This window comes from Juglans microcarpa x Juglans regia, chromosome 4D (genome assembly GCF_004785595.1).
Source record: "Juglans microcarpa x Juglans regia isolate MS1-56 chromosome 4D, Jm3101_v1.0, whole genome shotgun sequence".
Taxonomy (NCBI): Eukaryota; Viridiplantae; Streptophyta; class Magnoliopsida; order Fagales; family Juglandaceae; genus Juglans; species Juglans microcarpa x Juglans regia.
In genome coordinates, this window is record NC_054600.1 from 17,214,570 (window position 1) to 17,227,503 (window position 12,934).

The window sequence follows — 12,934 nt, forward strand, 5'->3', positions numbered from 1 at the left end:
AAATGGGACTGTTATACCAAATCTCTCTGAGAGAAGACTAGCATAGCAACATCCCTAAAAGTGTTGTTTTGTCTCGACTCATTTGATCACATCGGATTCAACATCCCCAATTCTTCTCGAGTCTAAACGACTCAAAGCAATGCTTAATCTCCATAAAACATGATGTACTCACAATTATTTCGCAACTTCTAAGAAGCAACACAACTTGTCGACAATGAGTACAAACACAATATTGGTGTTTTACCAAATTGTCTTCCCTTTGCCCTCATGTCATTCAGTCTTAATTCAGTCTTTTTTCGACAATGTTTCTTTAGATAGCATAATTTATGGTCATAGAATGCCAAAGTAACATACACTAAAACTCCAACCTACACGGTCAAAGGTCTCCTAAGGATATAAATAAATTAAGGTCATAAATACTAATCTATAGGAGTCACACGGCGAGGAAGCAGGGATTCATTCACTCACCTCTTCTGTTGTCGTAAAAGCATATGTAGTATGAAACATATGCTACGATGGAGTTTTCTTTTCAAAAAGAACGTATATCTAATCTCAATACACTGTACAGATCTTAGTCTAGTCGCTATCTCAGTGCCTAACCCAAGTCCCTCTATTTGCTTGCTATTCAAAGCACCAAAGAGGATCTCGCATTTGGTTAAACCATAGGCTACACGTATTGTTTGCTATTCATGTACGGTTTTAACAAATAACAAAGATCTTATCTTAACCTAGTTAATGTGACATATATATTTGTGTCAACCATCACTATATGCTATGTAAGTATTAAGGGACACAATGCCTCATCTTCGTCACTACCTAAGTGTCAGAGGTGATCGTTAGTGTGAGTGAGCCGATCAAAGCCCGTCAACATGCATTTTTCACCATAATCCCAAAATTCATGGTGAATGCATGTGCTCACTAAATGCTCCAAGTCGTTCCACATAATCATAGAGCACATTACTATCATGTGTATGACAAGCAATACCATGAGGGAGAAAAATTAGATGGTCAACTACAAATAATTAAATCACAACTCTCAAGTGATGTTTTAGGACTATTTCTCCCCATACACAATCTTATGTGCATAACCTTCCGAAAAAGCATGTTGCTTTCATATAGAAAAAGACTTTGCACAACCATGAAGTCAAAGATTCATCACGAATCTCACTTGGGGTTAAACTCACAGTATAAACCTTAGATTCTAGTCAGCAAATCCAATTGAGACTTTTAAGAATCTACAAGATGACTACAAATATCATTCAACAAAATTTAATTTGCAACTTCAAGGTTTCATATGAATCTCCAATACTCAACAACAATATGTGAGATAACCAAGCTTTATTTTTCATTAAGGGTAAAGCAATTAGGGCCTTTGCCCCCAAGGACAATCACAATAGTCTAGCCATTACTTTTAATGACTTGTCCCAATCGCATCACAAACTCAATCAAATAAGCCATATTTACCCTCTAACAAAATCTCAACCCCTAGCTCTCATTAGCAAGCCATAATAGAAACACCAAATAGTACAGGTAAAAATAGATTCTTTAGTAATCACTATCTCATTAATTGTCAATGGATTTTGAATAAGAGCTCTTAGAAATTGTTTTTCTCATAAACAATCTCACAAGACATGAAGTTTAAGCCACTTTTCACAAATCCATGTTCTCTATCTTGTAGTATGGAAAATCACTCATTAGACGATAATTAATAATCTAAGACAACCATATCGTCAACTCTCTTAAGGAGACATTTTTCTAAAATTGTAAATAGTGTTCAAAGAACCCATTTTATTCAATAGGTTGCTAATAATAACGACTAGGTATATTGGATATTTTTGAATAGATGGTTGGTTTAGGTTGCATGAAACAGTACCAGCAATATACATTCTCTTTTTGTATCAAAACGGAACAAGCAACAATCATGCATTCAAAGTACTTCGCGCCTAAACATCACAAAAGCAAACCATCTAATTCTCTTACGAGAATAAACTATTTAACTCCTAGAAAAGTTTCAACAAATTTGTGATCAATGGTTATCTAAAGGCAACTCAATTAGTGCCAAGAGATGAGTATATACCTCTATCAATTCCACTTTTTCTTTATCAATCAAACAAAAACCTAGGTTGGATCATATAAGTGAAGTGAATAAAAAATCCTATGCTAGGATTCTAATATGTGAATACAGAACCTTTTTGTGGAGCACATATTAAAAGTTTTCTCTTCTAGTCTCTAAGTGACGAGAGAATATTATTATATTACTACCATGCTATTTATGAGGATCTTATATTCTAGTAAATTTTGGGAGTCACTGTCACTATTGGTACAAACTCATTCAAAAATATACTCACATTAATTGGTGAATTCCTCCCACTTTTTTCATCAATCTATTATAAAGAGAATTTTGAAAATATTAATTTTAAGATAATGTGGAATAAAACGTTCTTTAAAAAAATAAGTGTTACAAAAATCCACAATATCCACCCTTTTTGAAAATATGAGTAATTTTATTGACTCAACCAAAAAAAAAAAAAAAAGCGTAGATCCTGCATATTTCTATTTTGAATTGAATTCACATTAAAACAAAATAATCACACAATCACTCAGCCTTACTAAAAAGTGAATTAATATAATCTAAGGAAAACATGTAGGATTAAGGTTGCCAACCCATATTACATCAACCCAAGTGCGATATAATAATTACTTTGCACCATAATTCTCTTATAACTCCATTCTCAGCAAGTCATAACACTGCGAGATAATTGATCTCATCATATAACTCATATAATTGCGATTCAGAAAGTATTTTATCTGAAAAAGCATATTTTCCTTTTGATTAAGAAATTTTTTGGAATCACAAATATAGGATGAGACAAATTTTCTTGTTTCATGTTCTTAGTGTGCAAATATAGAAACTTTAACATAGAAAATGCTCATATTGTCTTTTCTCATTGACTCTGCTAAACAGAGGAGAATGGATCAAATTAGCAAGAAAATTTTCATTTTTTCGGGCTTCACATTCATCATCCTATACCTTTATGATACAATTTAGTATATCAAATCTCCACTTGATAAATAATATCACTAAATTAATAAGTGATCATCCAACTTATAATCCTCCAAGAATTCTTACTAACATCACTATATTCATTGAGTCTTAAATCAATCAAGTATAGACTTTGCTAATATCGCATTAAAAGCACAAAAAAATCACTTTGTGCAACAAATGCAGTACATAAAGTTTTAGTAGCTAACTAGCGATATATCCTTATTTCTCGCTTACTCAACCTTTTCTTATTCTTCAATCCACTATAGGAGAGAGAAAAAACTCTGCGAGAAATTATCTTAATCTAAAACCTATCTTGTATCAGTGCAACCACGAACAAGATTCTTAGGCTCAATTAAGTCATATCTAATTATTCCGACTTTGTTGCGCTTACCAGGCAAATCCTCCAAGGTGCTTGGTATTTCATTACTTTCAACGTGTTCTCAAAAGTTCATATATCTGTAAGGACCTACTTGTCCTCGTGAGAAAAAGAACTTGAGCTAGATTACTAGAGCTAATACCACAAATAGGTCCATTGAAAAATCTTTTAAATCAGTGTGACAGTCAAGAATGTCATCAACAATCTTGCACCTTAAGGTTTTAATGACCCCACTAATTAGAGAGTATATACTTATTAGTGAGTTAATCTTGTTTTAAGATTACAATGCTCGACCTCAAATATAGGAGCAATTAATTTTTATGTTACAAAACACACAACTTATGTTAGCACCCACAAAATTTTCAAAGGCAAAAAATAGTGCTTTAGATCTGTGTTAGTTGATTTCTTCAACTTCTATGAAAATTGTAGTGCATGCGTCCCACATGAACTTACAATTTCACCCAATACCCTTTAGAGGTTTTTACAACAGTGATGGTATGAGGTTATCAAATACTCACAAGAATTGTCATTTGTTTGGATTGAGTAATTTTGAAGTAAAGTTTAATCTTCTTGCTTTTTTTGACCGTTCAATTTGCTAGAGACTAGAAAAAAGCTAGTTGGGGGGGGGGGGTTGTGATAAAGTATTAAAACTACATGATTTAGGTTCTTAAGTGAATAAATTGTTTAACAAAAAATGAATTAAACACTTAATTATGCAGTAGATTATAGTACTTGAGTAAATTGATAATTCTTGATATATTGCACTTAAAAAGATTCATAATGCAGCTGGGTGTAACAAAGATACACATGACACTTACATTGTTGAGCCATATCAAATTTAATATTCCAGTTTTACCCTTATAGTGCTGAGCACTTAATCCTATTTGTTGTAGGGCATTTTTGGAAGAGACGCTACCAATTGAATTGATACTCTTTTGGAAGACTCACTTGTGTGCCTAAGGGAATTAGAGAGAGAAGATGCTATGGTCCTGGAGAGGGGAGGAATCGGTTATGCAGTGGAACATGTGTGAGAGCAGAAGGGGAAGTGGTGGAATCAACATTACACGGAAGAAAACAGCAGAGCATGGGCCAGGGGATATACACGGATTGTAGCTGGAATGAAAGGGGATGTGAAGTGGTCCCTGGGTATACACACTAAAATTTGCGGAAGAGTATTTTCGCTAGAGGCTCCTAGGGGAAGAAAGGCATTTTTGCGACCAGGGAGTTTGGTGGCTTTTGCTGGGAATTTCCTCTGTGAGCTATGGCTCTTTGTTTGATTGTTTTCATTTTTGAAAAGAGGATGCTAGGCTAACTTTGTAGCTTGAGTTGTGGGATGTGGCCTTATTTGTTTTGGGTTTTAGATTAATGAAATTTTTGTTGGTTTAAACTTTATTTTTACTCTTTTGCAAGCCTGAAATTGATTTGAAACTAGATAGAAGCTCTTACTCTTGCTTTGTTGCAGATGTAAGGTACAACAAAGGCTTGAAAATTTATCAATGTCCTTTATAGCATCTTAGGGTTGCAAAAAAAAAAAAAAAAAAAAAAAAAAAAAAAAAAAAAAAACAAAAAGTAGGCTTCCGGAATTCTTAGGGTTTTTGGTTTGGCTGAAATTTGCATCACCTATGGTTTCAAAATTCTAGGGTTTCTTGCATCTCTAGGTTTGTCAATTGCTTGGAGTGCCATTCCATTGATTCTTTTCTATTTCATTGTCAAATCTTGTGTGTTTGAATTCAATTGCTTGATTTTCACAATTGAATATTGCTATTTGTGATTGAATTAGAGAAAATAAAAGAAAGGAAAAGAAAAGAAAAGAAAGGAAAGGAATGGAAAAGAAAAGAAAAGAAAAAGTAGAAAGAAAAGAAAAGATAGCATATTCAAAGTTTGCTACGTAGTTTCAACAAAGAGAAAGAAACACATTTGTTGATTGAACTTTATCATCAAAGGGGCTGAATACATCTTTCTAGTTGGTATCTTGTTTTATAATTACTCTTTTCCTTGTATAAATTTCTCGAGTCTTGTGTCATTTTATTCTCTCATTGTTTCTTATTTTTGTTTCTTGAACCTACTACAGGTTGGAATAATACATGGTTATATTGTCTTGATTTAGTTCAACTAGTTCTTAAAGAACTTGAGTGGGAAAACTATTGAGGTAAAATGCAAGAGAGTGTGAGACTATTATTGAGAAAAAGTCAATTAAGAGTGAAATACGAGTGGAATGTCATTATCCGAGTGTAAACACGTAAGAGAGTGTGTGAGGTTTTTCACTAATAGTCTTTTTGTGCAGCACATTACAATATCACATAGGAGTGACTCATCATCAAAGGGAATGTCAGATAACTCATCTTTTGTGTTGCAAGCGATGTAACAACAGTTTGAGCGGGTTGAACTTGGTGTTGGATGAAGTGAAGGATAGGATGGATCAATGAGATGCAGTGTGAGATAGGAGGAGGTGTGAACCTAGTATTGAACATAAGTGTAAGAATGAAGAGTATGGCGAGTCTCTTGTTGCAAGGCGTCCTCTCAATACACAAATTAAGATGGATGATATAGAATAGCAGAGCGAGAACATTTTTCATACTAGATGCCACATCAACAACAATGTATGTAGTATGATCATTGATGAGAGGAGTTTTATTAATTTGGCTAGCATTACTTTAATTGAGATATTGAATTTACCTACTTTGAAACACCCTATTTACCATACAAGTTGCAGTGGCTGAGTGATTGTGGGGAGGTTAGGATAAATATGCAAGTGCTAGTTTCTTTTTCAATTGAGAAATATCAGGATGTGGTGGTTTGTGATGTAGTGCCTATGCATGCTGACCATATTTTGTTGGGGAAGCCGTGACAGTATGATAGGAAGGTGATCCATGATGGGTTAAGGAACATGTACAGTTTTGAAAAGGATAAAAAATAATAAAACTTGCTCCTTTAACTCCAACACAGGTCCTTGAGGACTAACTGAAACTAAACAGTGAGGTTTCTCAAAAAAGAAAGAGTGAAAATGAGAGTGATAAAAAAAAGAAAGAGAGAATGTGAGAGTGATCAGAAAAAAAAAAAAGTGAAAAAGAGATTGAGCTAAAAAGCAAGAGTAAAAGTGAGATTGAGCTAAAAAGCAAGAGTGAAGGTGAGATTGAGAAAAAAAGAAATAGTGAGGCTGAAAAGGAGAGAGAAAGAGAGAGAGAGAAAAATGAGAGAGAAAAATGATGAGGGTGAGGCTGAGATATTAAGAAAAAGAAAGAATGAGTTGAAAAACAATTGTGAGGCCAAGTGTTCAGAAAAAGATGAAGAAAAAAAGAGTAACAGAAAAAAAGGGATTGAAAAGAAAAAAAGATTGAAAAGAAAAAAGAGAGTGAAAAAGAAAAAGGAAGTGGAAAGAAAAGAGAGTGAAGAAAGTGAGAGAAAAACAAAGAGAAAATTGAGTTTTTATACTAAGGCGAGTCTTAATACTAACGAACTTGACGTATTTTTACCTAGTGTTGTTGTCTCTTTGTTGTAGGTATATGAGGTTATGTTTCCTAGAGGTGTGTTTAGTGGATTGCCACCTACTAGGGAGATAGAACACTATATTGATTTTGTGCTAGGTGCGACAATTCCTACCTAGCCTTTCTTTGAAGAACATGAGTACTTGACACACTTGAAGGGACAAGGTAAGTTGTTGACTAGAATGCATGCTAAGTTGGAGAACTATATTGAGACTTTTCCTCATGTAATCAAATACACACATAGTGAGGAAAATTTTGTGGTTAATGCATTAGCAAGAAGGTATGTCCTTATATTTATTTTAAATGCAAAGTTATTGAGATTTGAATATGATAAAAAATTGCATGCTAATGATGATGACTTTACTAGGGTGTATGGAACATGTGAGAAAACATCGTTTGGTAAGTTCTATAAACTAGATTGGTAATTGTTTAGAGAGAATAGACATTTGTGTGCCTATTAGTTTTATGCGTAAGTTGCTTGTGTGTCATAGACATGGTGGTTTGTTGGGTATCTTTGGTATAAGGAAGACTTTAGATGTGTTGCATGAACGTTTGTAGAAAGATCATTTGCCATTCATTGAATTGTTACATAGACGTTTGCGAGAGTATCATTTGCTCTTATTAGAGTGTGCATATAATAAAACATTGCGTACTACTATTTCTTATTCTCGTTTTGAAATTATTTATGGTTTTAATCTACTTACTCTTTTAGCTTTGATGTTTTTGTTTGTTGATGAAAATAGTAGCTTGGATGGACCTTTTCAAATTCTTGAGAAAATTAATGATAATACATATCAAGTGGATCTTCCCGGTGAGTATCATGTTTCTACTACTTTCAATGTTTCTGACTGTTCTCCATTTGATGTAGGTGAAGATTCGAGATTGAAATCCTTTTGAGGAGAGGGGGAATGATGGGCACCAAGCTGGACTTAGTTTTAAAGATCATTTGCAAGTTCCAGATGAGCCAATTACAAGGTAAAGAGCCAAGAAGATCAAGGAGGCAATGCAAAGATTGATGCAATCCACTTGTGATGAAGCTAGCAAGACTCCGACACTCAAGATGGGCTTCAGAGAAGGAGATCCAGTTTTAATCCACTTGATACAAGCTATGGAAGACATGAGCTAGAGTTATTGTTTGGACTTTGTTTAATTTATTAAAAGGGCTAATTTGTTTAGTTATAGGAATTAGTCTAGAATAATGGGGCTTGAGGATGTTTGGCCCACATATGTTTTATGAACTAGGGTTTCAAGAGAAGTTTTTAAGGGTAGTTTAGGAGTTGTTTTAATTTGCAATTAGAGTTTCTTTTGGGAAAGTCTTGTATTTCGCCCAAGGGTATTTTGGGAAAGGATTTTATGTTAACCTAGGGTTTTTGTGGAATTGAGATATGTAAGTTACTATAACCGCGACACTATTCACTCAAGGGTATTTTGGGAAGATGGGGATTTATTTTGGCTAGGGTTTTAATTAGGTTTTGGTTTAAATACTCTTTGTAGCCTCTATGTTAACCTAGGGTATTTGGCGGATTGAGATATGTAAGTTACTGTAGCCGTGATACTATTCATTCAGGGGTATTTTTAGAAGATGGGGATTTATTTTGGCTTGAGTTTTAATTAGGTTATGGTTTAAAAACTCTTTGTAGCTTCATTTTTATTAGTTGATGAAATTTGATGAATTTATTTATTGTGAGTTAAGTTTATCTCCTATTGTTCTTGAATGAACTTTTGAACTTATCAAAGGTAAAGCACAACCTTTGTGTCGTTCTTTCTTATAATTTAGGTTGTTGAGACAGGTTATTCAACATGTCTAGATTTTTATATAATCTAGGTTCTTGAAATGACTTCCTCAACAGGTCTAAATTTTCTATTGGCTTGATGTTGGCTTTCTTGGGTGAGTTTTTAAATTGGTTGTGGGTTCAAGAAATTCCATTCCCATGAGTTCATATCAATCTCATAGTAAAAATCCATAATTTTTTTTTTTTTTTTTGCATTTATCGGAAGTAGTTCCGTAGAGCTTCAGCACCTCCAACCCTGAGGCGAAGTTGTCTTTCTTTGACACATTCTTGTAACCCCCTGCTTCAACAACTAGAGACTTGAAATTTTTTGCCATTCGTATTACTGTCTCATCATTTATTTCAAACCTCTTATCCACACGAGCACCAATCTTCTTAAAGCATCTGAAATGTCTTGCCTTTTCCAGACTGCCAAAGTGGGTGTGCTTGAAGTCTACTCTAGGATAGGGTATATCCGTCTTAATCACTCATCATCGTATTAATCCTAACCATACACCCTATATTCTCTATTTGTCTTGGCTTGAGAACATTGGCAGCCTTACTCTTTGATGTGCCTTGTCACGCACATACCAAGATAAACCATCTGACATTCCCATCTTATCCCTGTTTATAATTCCTTCTACGTACCCAAACCCCTTCTACTTGGCATAATTCATATAGTAAGACCGAATTTCTTCTGCAAATGAAAATGTCATTCCAACTTTAGGTTCTTTACTGGTTTCATCACATTCTTGCTCATTAGCAACTCCTATCTCATCATACTCATTATTTGAGAGATCCATGTTTAAATCCATTGCAAGTCTAGCCTTTGAATTATCTAAGAAGATCAAACCAGATTCAAGACAAAGTCAGAGGCATAAAATTTTTCACCGAAAACGCATGTTCGTATCTAGGTTGAAACTTGTGGGACACTTTCCCTAAATAAAAGCCCTTGAATGCTTTGCAAGTTAGCAACAAGAGAAAATCATTAAATTCTTGCTCACTTAAAGGTTTAAAACCAATTGCGGTTTAGGAGATGTGAGATGTGAAAGATGTTCTTTTTTTTAATAATTGAAGCAAAAAGTCACTTCACAATTTAATAGAGAAGCGCATTCTTAGTGTCCCTGATCGAAGCCATGAATGCATTGCACCATGTGAAAGGCATCAAAATCCTAAGGACCAACCTAAAACCAGGATGCAGTTTAGGAGATGTGAAAGATAGGCCATGAAACAATGTATCATAAGAGCATCATAATTTCTCCTTGGAAAAAACAATATACCGTTCAAATATGCCAGAAAAAACTCCATGGAGATACTTTGCAATAAACTGCTGTTCAATCAATCCCTATAAATCGATCATTAGAACAAGCTGGGCCTCTTGTTTTAGGTTGGTATATGTGCATCATTTTATGTCCAAAGTTGCTATCTTTTCCCAGAACTTTTAAAACAGCTATAAAATTATATGTTCAATGACAAATGCAACATGAACATTGTACAACTGATAAAATTGCATTCATTTAACAACCAAAAGTACTAGAACTATGAACTAGTAGCCCATTTAGGGCAATTGATGTTGTTTTTCTTTTCAAAAAGTTGAGGCCGTAATAATGTTTTTCCTCCATCCAAGTTTAGGACAACGAGATCTACAAATAGTTCAATGCAATTCCAATCTGTATAAAAGATCAGTAAGAAGAAAAATAAACATAAAAAATCCTAACATTTGCCCCAGATTTCCCAAGCAAATGAACCTTTTGAGCTCCTCACTATCGCTCAGATTCGAGGAAAAGATGGAGGAAAAGAAATGTAAATATTGCAGATTAAAAAATGTAAACAAAAAATGGAGGAAAAGAAAATCTACTACTCAGATTCGTGGGGGAGCGAGGCCGACGGGAGGGGGAGCCGACTGGGAACATCTTCGCCAAAAATGGAGCTTTGTCGCTGGATTAGTGGATGGCACCGGACGGACTCACTGATTTCATGAGTGATGGATGGAGGGAGAGGGAGGACTGAGGGATGATATTGCGTTTAGGCCCTTAGGGTTATGAGGGAGAGGGACGATCGGGTTCCTATTTTCTTCTTTTTTTAATTAATAGCCACATGGCATGCCATTCAATAGGTACCATTTTTCGAAACAGTTTGTAGGTGACTGTAGCACCGCCTTATTTTTAATACTACCAAATGGGACAAAAGTCCGAACTCCAATAATATCTAACAAACTTCTAGTCCAAGATAAATGATTTTACAGCTCTAGAGTGTATATCGCACTCTCATTTTTAAAAAACGTGGATAAATCTCAGATTCATATGAAAAATTTGTTCTTATAATGGCAAACCCCATTCTTTTTAAAGAGAGTGCATGAATAACTAAATAGATTCTTAGAATGAGAAGGTTGGGCATCATAGAAAAGTTAGGTAGTGTAGGAATGGGACATTCCCTTTCTTGGGTCTCAAAGCCCATTTTCTAAAGTCTAAATCGTTCTCTTGGTTTGTCAGTCTATTTGAGAATGGTTGGCACTGTTGAATTTCAATTTGGTGCCCATCAATTTCTACAAACTTTGCCAGAACCGAGACGTGAAATGGGGGTTTCTGTCTAACATGATAGTCTTTGGTACTATGTGCAGTCTAACGATCTCTAACATGTAGGTCCTTGTCAATATTTCTAAGAATCAGTATTCTTGATGGGTATGAAGTGGGCGCTTTTTGTCAAACAGTCAACTATCACCCATATGGTGTTATTCCCAGCTTAGGTTCTTGAAAAACCCACCACAAGATCCATCAAGATGTCTTACCACTTCCATTCTGGGATTGGTAGTGATTACAATTCACCCGTCGGCTTCTGATGTTCTACTTTAACCCGCCTGTGGACAAAACACTTATTCACAAATTCTGCCACATCCTTCTTCATTCATTCCCACCAGAATTGCTGCTTCAAATCCTGCTACATCTTCGTACTACTAGGATGGGCTGTGTAAGGAGTGTTATGAGCCTCCTTTAACACCCTATCCATTAGTTCCTGATCTGCTGGGATAACTCTTCGGTCTTTGTAATACAGAGTTCTGTCTCCTTTGATACTGAAGTCTTTTGGCCCTTCTGACTTCTCAATTTGTCTAATGATTTCCACAAGTTTACTGTCTTCCGTTTGATGACTTTTTAGTTCTTCCCAATCCAATGGAATAAACTCTTGGACCGTCATCAGAACGACTTCCTAACTACGGTTCCCCATACTGCAAAAGAGGGAACTTACTTTCGATGATGGAACAGATGAATTTTCTGATCTGCTCTTGCGACTCAATGCATTAGCTACCATGTTGGCCTTCCCAGGGTGGTACTTGATGTCGCACTAATAGTTACTAATAAGTTCGAACCATCTCCTCAGTCTCATATTAAGGTTCTTTAGCTCAAAAAGGAACTTGAGGTTTTTGTGATCTATAAAGGCTTCACACTTTTCATCATACAAGTAGTGTTTCTAAATCTTGAGAATGAAAACCACTGCAGCTAACTCCAAGTGTGTGTAGGATAATTATGCTCATGATGCTTCAAATGACGTGAAGAATAGGCGACTACTTTTCCTTCATGCATTGGCACACATCTGAGTCCTACTTTGGATGTGTCGCTATACACCACAAAAGGCTTAGTAGGCTCCGGCAATGTAAGTATCGGTGCAGTCGTAAGTCTTTTCTTCAACTCGAGAAAACTCACCTTGGACTTATCACTCCAAACAAACTTCGCATTCTTCTTGGTTAAGACGGTAAGTGGTCCAGACAAATTAGAGAGTTCTTCTACTAACCTCCTGTAATAACTAGTAAGTCCTAAGAAACTGTGAATCTCGTGCACACTAGTTGATCTCTGCCAGTTCGTTACTGCTTCAATCTTGTTGGGGTTTACTGCTATTCCTCCATTGGAAATTACATGGCCTAGAAACTTAACTTCACGAAGCCAGAACTCGCACTTATTGAGCTTGGCATACAACTCTTGGTTCTTAAGTATAGTTAGAATCATATTTAGATGATTTCTGTGCTCCTTTTCATTCTTAGAGTAGATTAGGATGTCATCAATGAATATGACAACAAAACCAGATAAGGTCTGAATATTCTATTCATAATGTCCATGAATGCAGCTAGAGCATTGGTAAACCCAAAAGGCATCACCAAAAACTTGTAGTTGCCATACCTTGTCCTAAAGGTAGTTTTTGGCACATCATGTTCCTTGACTTTCTACTGATGATATCCAGATCGTAGATCAATCTTTGAAAACATCCC